The sequence below is a fragment of the Tenrec ecaudatus genome, chromosome X (genome assembly GCF_050624435.1).
Source record: "Tenrec ecaudatus isolate mTenEca1 chromosome X, mTenEca1.hap1, whole genome shotgun sequence".
NCBI classification, from domain to species: Eukaryota; Metazoa; Chordata; class Mammalia; order Afrosoricida; family Tenrecidae; genus Tenrec; species Tenrec ecaudatus.
The window spans coordinates 34,348,433-34,364,034 of record NC_134548.1 but is presented as its reverse complement, the minus strand read 5'-3'; positions in this window follow the sequence as shown (position 1 = coordinate 34,364,034).

Below are 15,602 nucleotides of genomic sequence, written 5' to 3'. Positions count from 1 at the left end.
TCCATCTAGATATTTCAGCTATGTAACATCTTTTGTAAGTAGCCAAATGAAATGATTTTGTTATAGAATTTCGAGTTGGTCATTAAGGATCTTTTTGTAATATTCCAATTTTTGTCTACAATGTTTTTGGATCTACTTCATTAAAACAGACATAGATATCATTACATATTGCATTTTTATAATTTACCTTGTTTAAAATATTCCTTTCTTTTCATTATACTAGTTTTATTTGTGAAAACTATTTCTCTCCATACATAGATGGGGCTTCAAAAAGTTCATGAATAAATGGAGTTAAAATATAATGGAATTTTTTCCAAAACTCTTTGAATCTCTCGTGTATATATGCTATGATTAGTTTCTCTCAAATCAACTCTGACTCCACGGAACAGAAGTATCCCATAGCATTTTCAGTGGCTTTTAGAAGCAGATCTCCCAACCCTTCTTCAGAGGTGACTCTTCGAATAGTCAAACCGTCGATACAGCAGGCACTAGTCAAGCCCTTGACTATTTTTTCTAGAGAACTCCATGATATAAATGTGCTGTTATGGTGCAAGTCATTAATTCCTTCGCTGCTAACCAAAAGGTGGTTTGAACCCATGAGAGAAAGTTGGGGCTGTCTGTTTCCATAAAGATTTGGCCTTGGAAATTCTATAGGGCAAGTGAAAAAGTATTGCTACAATATCATAGAACTATTTCTTACACAAAAATATCAACATATGAAGCTATTATTCCTCCTCATAACCTTCACCCAAGTTTGTACGCTTGTGAAGGCAGTCTTTCCACCTCTGTAATCCTTTCCTAAAGAATTCTGTGCTTATTGATTTACATCACATCAAAATGGCAGTTTGGGAATCATTGAGGGACTCCAGTCATGTTCCTCTGAAATATTCTTTTGAGCTTGGGAAACAAAAAGTAGTCTGAAGGGACAAGGCCAGAGCTGTAGAGTGAATGGGGTAAGGTTTCATCATGAAATTCTCCCAGGGTGCCATCTAAAAAAGAGCAGGTGCATTGTCATAATGGAAAAAAAATACCTTGGCACAAATGTTCTGAACTTTTTATCACTCATACAGCTTTCAACTTTCTTAAAATTTCTGCATCCTAAGCCCCTGTGCTTGTCCTCTGTCCTTTGAGTAAACAGTCATCATACCATTTTGAGCTACCTTCCTTGCCTTGAGTTGACTTGGTCCAGAAGAACACTGCCAAAATCATGGTTTTAATTGGACCTTTTTTCAAAGGCCTCTGAAGGAAACTAAGACAAGCATACTACTGAGAGAATTTGTCTGTGGCCATCTGCTGATTGCAGAAGTATGTTATAAGTATGATCCGTTTGGAATAAACTAATGCATTTGTGAACTGGAACCTTCTTAGCAATTCATTCAGCCGCATAGCAATTAAAGCAACATAAACCAGTAATATGTATTTTTAGATAGATTTTCAGAGGGACATAAATCCAAGAGGGGTTTAGCTGGAATTTTCAGGCTCAAGATTTCTGAGGGTAAAGCTGTTGGCCCAGTTGGAGTCACTTCCAAGTTTTTTAGGGGCTGCAGAACCCACTTACAAGCACATTAGCGTAGTTCATGGGAGGAGTCAGTTTCTTGTGGGCACTTGACTCGAGGCCTCAGGCTTTTGCCACTTGGCCTCTCCTTAGAGCTGCTCTAAATGACTACTTGATTCTCCCTGTACAAATGTAAAAAAGACAGAGAGACAAAGAGAACCCAAGATGAACGCCAAAATCATTTAATAGCCTAAACTTGGAAGTTAAATGAACCAATTAAAAAACTCATTCTTACAGAGTCGATTTTGACTCAGGGTGACCCTGGAAAACCCAAAAAACCAAATTCACTGCCATTGAATTGATTCCAACTAATAACAACTCTATATAGGTTTTCTGAAACTGTAAATCTTTATAGGTGCACACAGCTGCATCATCTTCCTACACGGTGGCTGCTAGCATTGCTACCCCTTGCAATATCTTTGGTGACCTTACAGGACAGGGTAAAACTGGTTTTCAAGGGTGTAATCTGAATAGAAGCAGACTGCCACATTTTTTCCCTATCACACAGCTGGTATATTTGAACTGCCAACCTTTCTCTTAGCAGTTGGGGCACGTAACTACTTCACTACCAGGGCTCTGTAACTTGGAAGTTACATACCATGAATACAAAAGTTTTATATTTATTAGAGCAGAGCTAGTAGGTGGCCCTGTGTTAGGCTGGGTTTTATAGAGAAACAAGATTCATAAAAGTTATATATGTATAAGGGACTTTATATTAAGAAAGAATTTTATGTGCAAAAATGCATCCCAACCCAGTCCAACTCAAATCAGTGAGTCTGATATAAGTCAGGGTTCCTTTCAGATCCATGCTGCTGGTGGATGAAACAGAAAGGTGAAACAAGAAACTTGGAGATCACAGGCCAGTGGGTACAGAGTTGTGTGCATCAAAGGTCCATGAGAATGTGGCAGGGGACAATAACCCCAAACCTAATGGACTGTCAATCCCAGAGCCAGAAGCACAACCCAGAGAAGGGGAAGCAAAAGAGATAAAGAGAGAGAGAAGTTCTTAATGTCTCCCTTATAAGAAGATCACAACCTCAAGGAGGCATCATGAGGGTATGACTTGATTGCGATATTGGGCACCACACAGATACCATCAAATTGATATAAAATCTAACCACCACAGGGCTCATACTCCATATGAGGGAAATAAACTCTGAAGTACTACCTCATGAAGGGAAGAGGGATATATTTTTTAAATATTATAAATATATAATTTAATGATGAAATATCTATCTAAATCTTATCAGTTTTCCCTAGGAATATCTGGATGGTATAGATGGTTAATGCACTTGACTGATAACCAAAAGAATGGATGTTTGAATCTGGTATTCCTTATTAACTTTCAACATGGACTGAAATTTGTAGGTGGGGCCATCAATAGAAAGAGTATGAGAAGCCCAGAGTGGTTTAACCATCAAAATTGCCAACCCCTGGGAATGACACAATCAAGAGGAATGGGGTTGCATAATCATCAAAAGGGACATTTCAATATCTATCTTGAAGTATTATGCCATCTATGATAGGAATATATCTATTTTTGAAATCAAGGACATATAATCAATACAACTGTTATTCAAATTTATGCATAAATCACAAAAGCCAGTGATACAGAAATGGAAGAATTCTATCAACATCTTCAGTCTGAAATTGATCAAACATGCCATTAGGATTTGTTAATAATTATTGGGGATTAGAATGCAAAATTTGGAAACAAAGAAGGAACAGTAGTTGGAAAATATAATCTTGGTTGTAGAAACAAATTTGGAAGTTGTCAATCACACGGCTATTCTTATTCATAGCAAATACCTGTTTTTAGCAACGCAAACAGTGAATATACACATAGACTTCTCCAGAAAGAATACATACAAATCAAGGTGACACATCTGTAGAAAGAGAAGGAGATGCTAAACAGCAGCTAAAACAGGTGATGGACCGACTGGGGTGAAAAACAACCAACTTCTCATTTGTAAGTTCAGAGTAAAGCTGAAGAAAATTAAAACAAACCCACAAGAGCCAAAATACAACCTTAAGTATATCCTACCTGAATTTTGAAAAATATCCCAAGAACAGATTTGCTACATTGAACACTAATGACAGAATACCCAATTAGCTCTGGGAGGATATCAAGAACATCATTCATGAAGAAAGCAAAAGGTCATTAAAGGTCTGAATCCTAGAGCTATTGTTTGCAAACTTATTGATGGTCTCACCTGACAACCTGCTGGACAATATCATTGCATAGCCGGACATTAAACTGTCTTCCTGCTTCTCAGAGTTATGTAGCTTGGCTGATGCTAAGTTTGGCTGGAGGTAGAAAATTATTTCAAGTCTCAAAACTCTGAATATTTCATATCTTCATTTCTTTCTGACTGATACAGCAAGGAATAACTACTTCAAGTAGACATAAACTTTGATGGACAATTTCCCACAAAATCAAATATTCCCTATAAAGATTTTAAAAGCCAAAAAAGCCATTAACTCAAATCACACAAGTGAAAAATAATAAGCTTACAGGTAACATGCCTCGAGATACTCTTTTCTAAACTCAAAGACCTTATGTCTACATTAGATAGAATACAAAGCATGTGGTTACTGTACTTACAAGATTATTTTATCTCACTGACCAATTTTGTATGACTTGTTTCAAAACCACCCCATCCCTTGTAAAAAAGCCTAATAAGGCTATACTTTAAAAGATTATATAGCTATCTTCATCACCAAACTCCTTCCAGAAATGGTTTCCTGGGACTGAAGGCTTAGGGCCATAGTCTCATGGAACAATTTGATCAAATGGAATGTGGTAGTTACATAATCTGGTGTCAACTGGGGACTTGATAGGATTAAGAATGAAGGGGTAGAGTCTAGTCTGCCAATCAGATCATAGGCAATGAGGCCTCTGTGTGGACATGGCCTTCTCCTGAGAATTCTGGGAATTCCTGGATTTCTTCCTTGGAGGTGGGAGACAGTCTCTCTCTCTCTCTCTCTCTCTCTCTCTCTCTCTCTCTCTCTCTCTCTCTCTCTCTCTCTCTCTCTCTCTCTCTCTCTCTGTCTCAGCTCACTCCCTGAGAAATGCTCTACTTACAAGGCACAAGGCACTACACTGATAGACGCTATACCCTGGGAACTAGAGGAGCCACATGGAGACCCCAGCCAGCATTGAGATGCTTCTACTGGCAACCAGCACTGGAGCCACAAGACTTTGAACCTACTGGCCTGTGATTTTCCTGCATTCGGCGTCATTAAATGTGTTTCATGAGTCCAAAAGGACTTTATAGATTGATAGTGGACATATGGACTAAAATCGGACTTATGGACTTGATCTGGACTGGGCTGTGATGCTTTCTCAATATTCAATTGCTCTTGTATATAAAACCTTTTCGTATACAAAAAAAAGCCAAGAAAGCATCAGCAAGGTGCTGCTTTATTGCTGCTGTTTGGTTTAATTTTTTTAATTCTAGAAAAGGTGGTGGCCTTAGCTAACCACTTTGGATTGTAGTTATCCGATGTTTGTCCATCTCTGTGTATATACGTTCATGGTGTGTGTCTGCAGCCAATTCTTAGTCCAGGGGAAGACACAAAATTGTGTTTTTAAGTATTAATGAATGCATTAATAAAATATAACAACTAACAATGATGGAAATTCTAAGGATCAGACATTATGACAACAATTCAAGAAATGGTAATATCGGAAGATTTTAAAAAGTCTTTAAATTTGTTTGTTATTTTCTATCCTCACTGTAGAAAAATAAGCATTCATCTCTGTCCTCATAAAATAAAGAGAAAAAAATACTGAGGTATGGCAATGCCACAAGTAGCCCTGGTGGTACAGTTGCTATGGTGCTCAGCTGATCACCAAAAGGTCAGTGGTTACGCTAAACTATAGGGACATTATGAATCTGAATGGACTCAATGGCAGGGAGTTGATTTGTTTGATTTGGGTCTATTAAAATAGAATTTATATCCAAGTTTTTATGTGCAAAGCTATCTAGTTAATTAGATAATAAAAATCTGTCAATTTTCAGAATTCAGATATGTGAAATTACAGGGTCCAGTATAGCGATGGCTGTGAAAAAAAGTATAAATCATTGTTTATTATACATTTGTTTAACGTTTTAACAGTCCACATCACTTGGGTGAGACTGAGGTTCCTGTGAAATCACCCTTTTAATATATGAGAGATAACATGAATGGTTAATTTATTTCTCATTGTGTTTCCATAAAATCAATACTACCATTTAGCTGTCATACATTCATGCCCTACTTCCCAAGTACTATACAGCCCACTTTTGAATTTGCAGTTCCTAGAACATAATAGATTGGGAACAAAATAAGTTAATTGGCATTTTAAAATACAAAAGGACCAGTGTGAAATGACATATAAAAAGATACACTTTAATATAGTGATTAAAAAGTAAAATTGAGATTTGACAAAGACAATGTTGGTGGAAAATTAAGTAAAGAGAATTCTTACTAAGAAAGATGTCCCATTTAGAAGAATTATATTGCTAGAGATTTAATTTTGAAAAGGTAAAATTTGCAGCATGATTAGGAAAAGAGACTACGGACAAAAGTAAAAATAAACAACTTAAACTCTAAGGATTGTCATGCCCTAGAGTCAGATGTGACACCTGTGAAATTTGGCATTAATTGTAACAAGGACTTATGATTTCAAATATAATTTATACAGAGTTGAATTTCTTTAAAAGAATTAAATTTCAGTGACTGTTTTAAGTATTTCTAAGTGCATAATAAAAGTTAAAAATTAAAAGTGCATGACAATATGCAAAGCAATCTTTTAGAAATTTATATATTTACAGAACTTATACTATTTGACATCAAGAAATAATACTAAACTACCATAATAAAGATAGTATGGTACTGGACATACAGATAGAAATAGATTTAATGGAATATAATAGAAAGCCTAGAAAATAATTCATTATGTGCTGTTATCTTATGAAAAAGCATTAAATAAATCCAATAGTAAAAGATATGGTTTTCAAAAGTCTTCCTGGAACAACTGGGACACCTATATGAAAATAGTCCACCTTGACTTATCGTTCATGTCATACCCCCAAATTAATTTGAGATGGATCATAAATCTAAATGTAAATGTTAAAAGTATAAAACTTCTATTAAAAAGCATAGGATACTTGGGAATTAGCTTCTTAGGACACAGAAAGCAATACTGTAAAACTAAAATAATAATAAATTCTAAAATTTTTTTCTTTTAAATTATAAAATTAAAAATGCCTCATCAAAAGACATCATTAAAGAAATGGTATACAATTCACAAACTGGATGAAAGTAGTCAGTCAATAAGCAGTGGCAGCCTAAATACATAAAAAACCCTTAAAAATCCATAATAAAAAGACAACCCAATTAAATCCTGAGCAAAATATTTGAAAATAAAAGGATATATGACCAGCCAGTATTCACTTGAACTTGAAACAATGATTAACATCATTAGTCATTACTCCCTGCCCTCAAGTTGCTGCTGACCCTTATAGGACAGGGTAGAATTACCCCCTGTGAGTTGCAGAGACTGTAACTGTGTAGGGGAGTAGGAAAAAAACTCATCTATCTGCAGCGGAGCGCCAAAGATTTCAAACTGCTGACATTTCATATTGCAGCCCAATGTAACCACTAGACGACCAGGACTTCTTAGGGAAATGCAAATTAAAACCAACCTCCCCTGACTGAAGAGTTTAAATTTTTTTTAACTTACCAGAGACTAAATGTAAAAACAAAAAAGCCTTACAGTACCAATGACTGGTAAGGGTATGGAACAACTTTTGTAAATGGCTACTGAAAGTACAAAATGGTACAAATAGTACAAATACTAAGTCCTGTTAGTTTCTTATAAGACTTTACAGATGACGGCCATTGATCCAACAGTACCCTTATCTATACTTATCAAAGGAAATCAAATAAAACACTTGCTCCAATAGTCTAGTTTGACAATATTTATAACAACTTTATTCATATTATCCCACAAACTAGAAACAATCCAAATTTCCTTCAACGGCAGCAAAAAAACATACATATGCACAATAAAACATTATTAATAAATATTAGAACATAATAAATAGCATGGATGTGTTAGTCTGGATACTGTAGAGAAACAAATCCACAGAAACTCATGTATAAGAGAGAGTTTTATATGAAGGGTAAGTGTGCATCAACAAAACATCCCAACCCAGTGCTGCCTACGCCCACAAGTCCAACATTAACCCATATGTCCAACACCAATCCACAAAGTCCTCCTCCATCTCACAAAACAAACCCAAAGATGCCTACTGTGGGAGGAAAGCTGAGTCAGTGGATGTGAAAGCATCTCAGCACTGGCAGAGGCCTCCACACGGGTGCTCCAGTACTGACATTTCCATCGGGATAGGTCCATGTGGCTTCTCCTCAGGGATGGCAGGAAATGAGCCTTGCAAGCTAAAGCAGAGAACTAACTGGCTAAGGCAGTTGCACCTGGTCCGACCATCACAAAGCAAGAGACCCGAGAACTAGAAAGGTAAGGCTCACCGAGCCATTTATCCCTCCACCCTTCAATTAACCCCAAGTGTGTTTATTGGCCAGGTTGGCACAATAAATTAACTACCTCAATGGATGAAGCTCAAAAGCATTATATTGAGTGAAAGCAGCCAGATTAAGCTATATGTTTTTATTTATATAAAATCCTAAAAGGAGAAAAAGAGTATATAGTGACAAAAAACATATTAGTTGTTGCTTTGGGACAGAAATAGATTAAAGGAGGGGTTTCAACATGGTTCGGTAATATTTTTAAGGGTAATAAGTATTTTCATAACATTCATTGTAAGACTATCAATAAGCCCAAACTCAACAAATGGTATGAGTTAATGTGCTCAATTAATTGTGCCTGTCACAATTAAATAGAATTGCAAGAAAAGAGTATAAGCAAACATTGAGTTCAAGTTAATGATATTCGTGATAAATTGAGGGGCAAAATATCCTTGGATTGCAACACAAAAATTAGATAGGTTGAAAAATTGACACAGGGATGGAAAATAGATGGTAAAGATGTAACATTTCAATTATTAGAAGATAGTAGCAGAGTATTTAGTGTTGACAGTACGGTTATTTCAGGTTTCTTTATGATTGAAAATATCACTGTAAACACTTTAAGATAAAGGATGGTTCTCCAGCGTGGGCAAGTCAGGATCAGGGTCTGCCTTCTAAACTTTCATTCACAGCCTGCGGCCTCTTCAAGCCCAGATGGAACTAAAATACTGGGCCCCTGCTGACCAGCCCCACTGCCTGCTGGGGGGTGGCTGTCAACTCTGGCCACAGGACCCCAGTCTGGCCTGGGGCCCTGGGAAGTGACTTCTCATTTCTTTGCCCACCGCCCCAGGGCAGGGTGATGCAAGGGTCCCCCTCAAGCCAAAAACAAACAAAAAAGCCTCCAGCACCTTGAGCTGCTCAGGATCCCCTAGGTAACAATAGGAGCTGGCTGGGACATGCTGGGACAGATGGTGTGGACTTGCTTACAGTGTTGTTATTGTATCACTATGTTTGTGCAGTGATAAATGTATTTATTTCTCAGACTTGGAGCGAGAGGCAGGCCGGGTCTTGCCACTTCACACCCCTGCCAGGATTACATAACTCTGTGTATCTCATATTCTCAATAACAACAAAATAAATAAAATTTAAAAATACATAACGAGATGCTATCATTTCACTGGCTCTAGAATAGGTAAGAAAAAAAGAAAATGACACATGTTTGCAAAGTTGGGAGGAACTGGAATTTTTACTCATTTTGCTGATGGGAATGAAAAAGTGGTACCACAATTCTTTAGAAAACTAAAACATAAAATTACCACGAGACCCAGCAATTCTACTCCAAGACATATGCCATCAAGGTTTGCAAACATAATTTTTAAAAAGACGTGTGTACCAGTGTTTATTGGAGCCATATTCACAATAGGCAAAGTCTCCCTCAGCGAATGCATGAATAACCAAAAGAACTACATACATAAAATGGAATAAAACTCAACCACTAAGAGAAATGAAGCATTGTTGCAGTATGGATGGAGTTTCAAGGTATTATGCTGAGCAAAATAAGCAAATCACAAAAGGAAAAATATTGTATGACCTCACTTATATGAAAAGACCAAATATGGACAAGTATAAAGTCCAAAGTTTACGAGTAGTTACCAGAAGGGAGGGAGAAAAAGATGTTGAGATTTATGGAAACATTTCGCTGATTCAGGATAGGGTTGCAGAGGGGATCATTGTAATTGTTGTCAATATATGTAAACACGTGTAAACATGTGCAAATGCAAGAACTTCTCATCCAGCCTGCTACCCCAAAGAAATTAAGAATACAAACCAAACAGACTGATTTTTATTGCAGCCATTTCCACAGTAGCAAAATCATGGGGGGGGGGGACAAAAACCCCAACTCTAGAGGAATGGATAAAGAAGCTCGGGTACATTCACACTATGGAATATTATGCATCAATAATCAACAATGATAACTCTCTTAAGCATCACAAGGCAAAGACAAAAGTAGAGAACATTATGCTTAGAAAACTCAGGTAATCTTACAAAAAGCTTAACATTAAATATCACCAATGCTATAAGGAAAAAAACACAAAGGAAATGTCATTTATAAACCAAATAGATAAGACTTTGACAACAACTAAAAGGCCAGGGATGGGATGGGAACAAGAGGAAAGGGATGGTGGGGTACAAAACAAAGGAGAATTTAACAACAAAAATAAGGTTGCATTGGCAAGTTTTATGATAGAGCTATTTAGTGTGTGTGTGTGTGTGTGTGTGTGTGTGAGAGAGAGAGAGAGAGAGAGAGAGAGAGAGAGAGAGAGAGAGAGAGAGAGAGAGAGAGAGAGAGAGAGAGAAGTGGCTGCTGAGGTTGTTCATGGACAACCAACACCCTCATGGAAATTCATTTCCTAGGATAGAGGTTTAGGGTAAAGTTTTCATGGGACATGACAGTTAATTGGTCTCATAATATGTTTAGTGCTTCTGTTCTACTTCCTAGTCTTAAGCAGGTAGCTCAGCCACAATTATTGGTCTTTACTTACCTGAAGCAACAAAGGAAGAAGTAGAGTCAGGAACTGAGGAGTACAGGGAATATGTGGCTAATTGCTTTTATGGAAACCTGGAAAAAAACTATAAACAACTGCCTCCTTTTCCATGGTTCCTGGCTATCATTACATAGCATTTAAAAAATGCTTTGAGAATGATTGGGGCAGGGAATGTGCAGCTTTATACAATTGATGTATGTATATGTATGGATTGTGATAAGAGTTGTATGAGGCCCTAATAAAATGTTTATATATATATATATATATATATATATATATATATATATATCACAACTATGGTTAAACATTTTGGGGGGCAATCTAGACAATAAAATGAAAACTGTAAAATAAAAAAAAATCCTGATCAAGAGGGGAAATGTAGAACATAATTTCAATTTCTCAAGGACTTTCAACTTTCTGGGACTATTATGAACAATGATGAACCCCAGGAAACTATTGCTCTGAGATAATCTTTAAACCATAAAGCAAACATGTCCCCTGAAGTGATCTTAAAACTGGAGGATAAGATGTATATGAACTGACATTGACAATAACAACTCAGAAAATTACAAATGAACCTATATTAGTCTGAGTACCTTAGAGAAACAAGTCCACAGAAAGTCATGTATAAAAGAGAGTTTTATATAAAGGTTACATGCATCAAGAAAACATCCTAACCCAGTGCTGCCCAAGCCCACAAGTTCAACATTAACCCATATGTCTAACACCAATCCACAAAGTCCTCGTCCATCTCACAAAACACACACTATGATGTCGACTGCAAGAGGAAAGCTGAGCCAATGAACTTGTAAGCATCTCAAACGCTGACAGGGGTATCCACACTGGTGCTCCAGCACCCAGGGCTGCATTGGGGTTGATCCATGTGGCTTCTCCTTGGGGATGTCTTGCAAGAAGTGAGCCTTGCGAGCTAAAGCAGGGAACTGGCTAGGGCAGCTGCACCCTGGTCTGACCATCAGAAAGACGAGGTTCATCAAGCCATTTATCTCTCCGCCCTTTAGTTAACCCCACATGTGTTTATTGGCCAGGTTGGCACAATAAACTAACTATATCAGAACCTTAGCAATAAGTGATGGTGTTGATAAAGGAGCAATACATTAAGAATGAAGGGGGAAAATGGTTACACACCTCAAAGACTATAATCAGTGTCACTAAATTGTTAGGGTAAAAAGTGTTGAACTGGTATATGTTTTAAAGAAAAGAATGCACTCACAGACTCTAGAAAGAGAAAAGCACATAATTAATATAGGAAAATGGCATGTATTTTGAAATTAGACAATTTTGTTTCCAATTTGCTGTTTATTAGATTGCCATTATTGTTGCCAGTTGCCAAATGCCATTGAGTTGGTTCCAGCGCATAGCAAAACATTGCTTGGTTCTGCAACATCCTCATGGTTGTTGCTATCTTAGGGGCCATTGTTGCAGCCATTGTGTCAATCCATCCTGTCCAGGGTTTTCCTCTTCTCTGATACCATTCTATTTTACCAAGCATGATGTCCTTTTCCAGGGACTGAACTCTCTTGATAAAATGTCCAAAGTAGGTGAGACAAAGTCTCACCAACCTCACTTCCAAGGAGCATTCTGCATGTATTTCTTTCCATTCAGATTTACTTCTAGCTGTCCATGGTGCTTTCAATATTCTTTACCATCACCATAATTCAAATGCATTGATTCAATGTAGGCTTTCCGTATCCCAATGCTCAACTTCCTCTTGCATTTGAGGCAAATGAAAATACCATGGCATGGGTAAGGTGCACCTTGGTTCTCAAAGTGACATCCTTACTAGATATAGTCTTAAATGCACATGGTAACTGTGATTAATATTCTTTTTCTGTAAAATGTAGAAAACAATAACATCTTCTAGAATGATCATGTGAATTAAGTGAAATATATAATAATTATTTTTATTAAGTTAAATCCTTTGTGGGACAAAGCATATAGTTTGACCTTTTATTTTTATTTCTGACAATAGCTCCTAGAATCTTCAATCCATGATAACTTTATTTTTCTAAACCTGATAAGCAACATTTAAAAATGAGTTGGAACTCAAGGTCCCCTCCTGAAGAACCAACTTAAGGAAAAGTGGGAGGACATGATAGAATCAATCATGCATATTAAGTAATTCAATCAATCGTAGACTGTGTGATAAGAACCTAGTCATACATACACACTGAGGCCACAATGACTAGTATAAAGAATCCCAAACGTCACAGCTTTCTTTTGAGCTTCAGGTTTTATGATGCATATGATAGGACAGATCCAACTCAGAGGACAAGAAACGCTGTGCCATAAATTACTCCCAGACTTTGTCTGTGTGCCAATTATGTATATCCTTTTGTGTTGTGTTAAAAAAGGCTAGTGAGCGAAGTATTTTCCCTTTGTTCTGAGAGTCATTCTAATGAACTATGGAATTCACTGGTAGCTTCGAAGGACATCAGAATCAGCTTCTGGCTATTTGGCAGTTGATGAGAAGAGTAGAGCCCTAACTTCTGACGAGTCCAGCCTTGAGTGTCTGGGGACTGAAAACAGTAAGCTATCATTTTGTCTAGACTTTCTTTTTGATGGGTTCTAATTTGTAACAAAACATAAAACACAAAATGAGGATTCAGTGCCAGATATGAAGAAGGGGAAAAGTGAAGGCATAAATTATCTTCACATTTTGGGGAACATCCCAGTTTCTATTATTAGTACATTGGCTTACTTATCTACTGGAAATGAACTTTTGCTCTCATTTATACATTCGCCACTATTATTTAGACAATTCTAAATTTACAACACCTAGCAGACTTATTAAACAATGTTTTTTCAATAAACATCTTTATCTCCTCCTGTTTGTCAGCACCATGACTGAGTATGTGTGTGTGTGCATATATATATATATATATATATATGTATATATATATATATATATATATATGGTTCACAGGAATTAAAAGATGACAAAAAGGTATTTGTCATGCTGGGTTCTCTACAGAAGCAAAATCAGTGATCTATCTATCTATCTATATATACCTATAGGGTCGCTACGAGTCAGAATCAACTGGATGACAATGTTCCTTTTGTTAGTTGAAATGAGTAGGTTCTGAGTCTTAACAACCCTACATACAACAGTGCCATCCTCACAGCTACTGTTATGTTTGGGCTCATTGCTGCAGCCACTGTGGCACTACATCATGTTGAAGATCTTCCTCTTTCTTGCTGACCCTCTACTTTGCCAAATATGACAAGGACTGTTCCCTCTTATAACATGTCCAAAGTGAGTGAAACAAAGCTTCTCCATTCTATTTTCTAAGAATTCTTGGCTATACTTCTTTCAAGAAAGATTTTCTTATTCTTCTGAAGTCCATGGGAATTTTAATATTTTTCACTGATATCCTAATTCAACTGAATCAATTCTTCCTTTTATTCACAGTTTAGCTTTCACAAGTACATAAGACAATTGAAAATATCATGGCTTGAATCAGGCACACCTTAGCTCTCAAAGTTATAGCCTTGTACTTTAATATTTCAAACAGATCTTGTGAAGATTTGCTCAATGCAATATGTCTTATGACCTCTTTGCTTCTTCTGTGAATATTGATTGTGGATCAAAGTAAAATGAAATTCTTCACAACTTCCATCTTTTTTCCATTTATCATGATATTGTCTATGTCCAGTTGCGAAGTTTTTTTTTCCTGCACAGTGAGTTGCAATCTGTGTGGAAGACTCCAGTCTTTTATTTTGATTAGGAAGTTCTTCAAATCCTCCTTTTTTTCAATCAGCAAGGTTGTGTCATTGGCATATCAAACCTTGTTCATAAGTCTTCCTCTAATCCTTGTTCTTCATATAGTCCAGTTTCTCAAATTATTTGCTCAGCATGCTGATTGACTATGTATACTGAAAGCATACACCTCTGACATGTATTTCCTGATTTTAAATCATGCAGTATTCTACTGTTCTATTGAAACGACTGTCTCTTAATCTGTGCATAGGTTCCACATGAGTACAAATAACTATCCTGGAATTCTCTTTTTTCACAGTATTATTCATAATTTGTTATGATCCTCACAGTTGAATACGTTTGCATAGTCAGTAAATTACGAGTAAATATCTTTCTGATGGTCTCTTCTTTCATCCAAGTGATAGCAGCAATGATATCCATCATACCACATTCTCTTCTGAATATGGCTTGAATTTCTGGTAGTTTTTTGTCAATATACTGCTGCAACCATTATAAAATGATCTTCACTAAAATTTTACCTACACATGATATTAATAATATTATTGAAATTTTCCATATTTCTGTTGGATCACCTTTTTTGGAATGGGCACAAATACAGATCTCCTCTTGGTAGCTGGCCAGGTAGTTGTCTCTAATTTCCTGGAATAGACTAGTAAGTGCTTCCAGCTTGCTGTATCAGCTTGTTGAAAGATTTCAGTTGGTATTCTGTCAATATCTGGAGCCTTGCTTTTAGTGCCGCTTAGACAGTTCCATCAATACCATCAGTTCTTGATCATATGATACCTCTTGAAATGGCTAAATGTCCAACCAATTCTTTTTTGTGCAGTGACTTCAGTTCTATCAACTTGAGGTATGCTGAGCATATTCTTCCTTTTTGCTTTTCTAATTTCAGGTCTTTGTACATTTCATTACAATACTTTACTTTGTCTTCTTGAGCTGCCCAATAAAATTCTGCTCAAATATTTTACTTCATCATTTCTTCAATGCACTTTAGCTGCATTACATACAAGAGTCAGAGTCTTTTCAGCTCTACCATATGTACTTGTGTATAAGTTGAGTTTTCAGCACATTTAAAAACATTTTATTGGGGGCTCATACAATTCTTATCACCACCCATCCATCCATTGTGTCAAGCACATTTTTACATTTGTTTCAACACATTTTATGCAGTTTTTCTGGTAAAATTAGGTGGCTCACTGATATTTAGGTCGGCTTATACTTGATAATA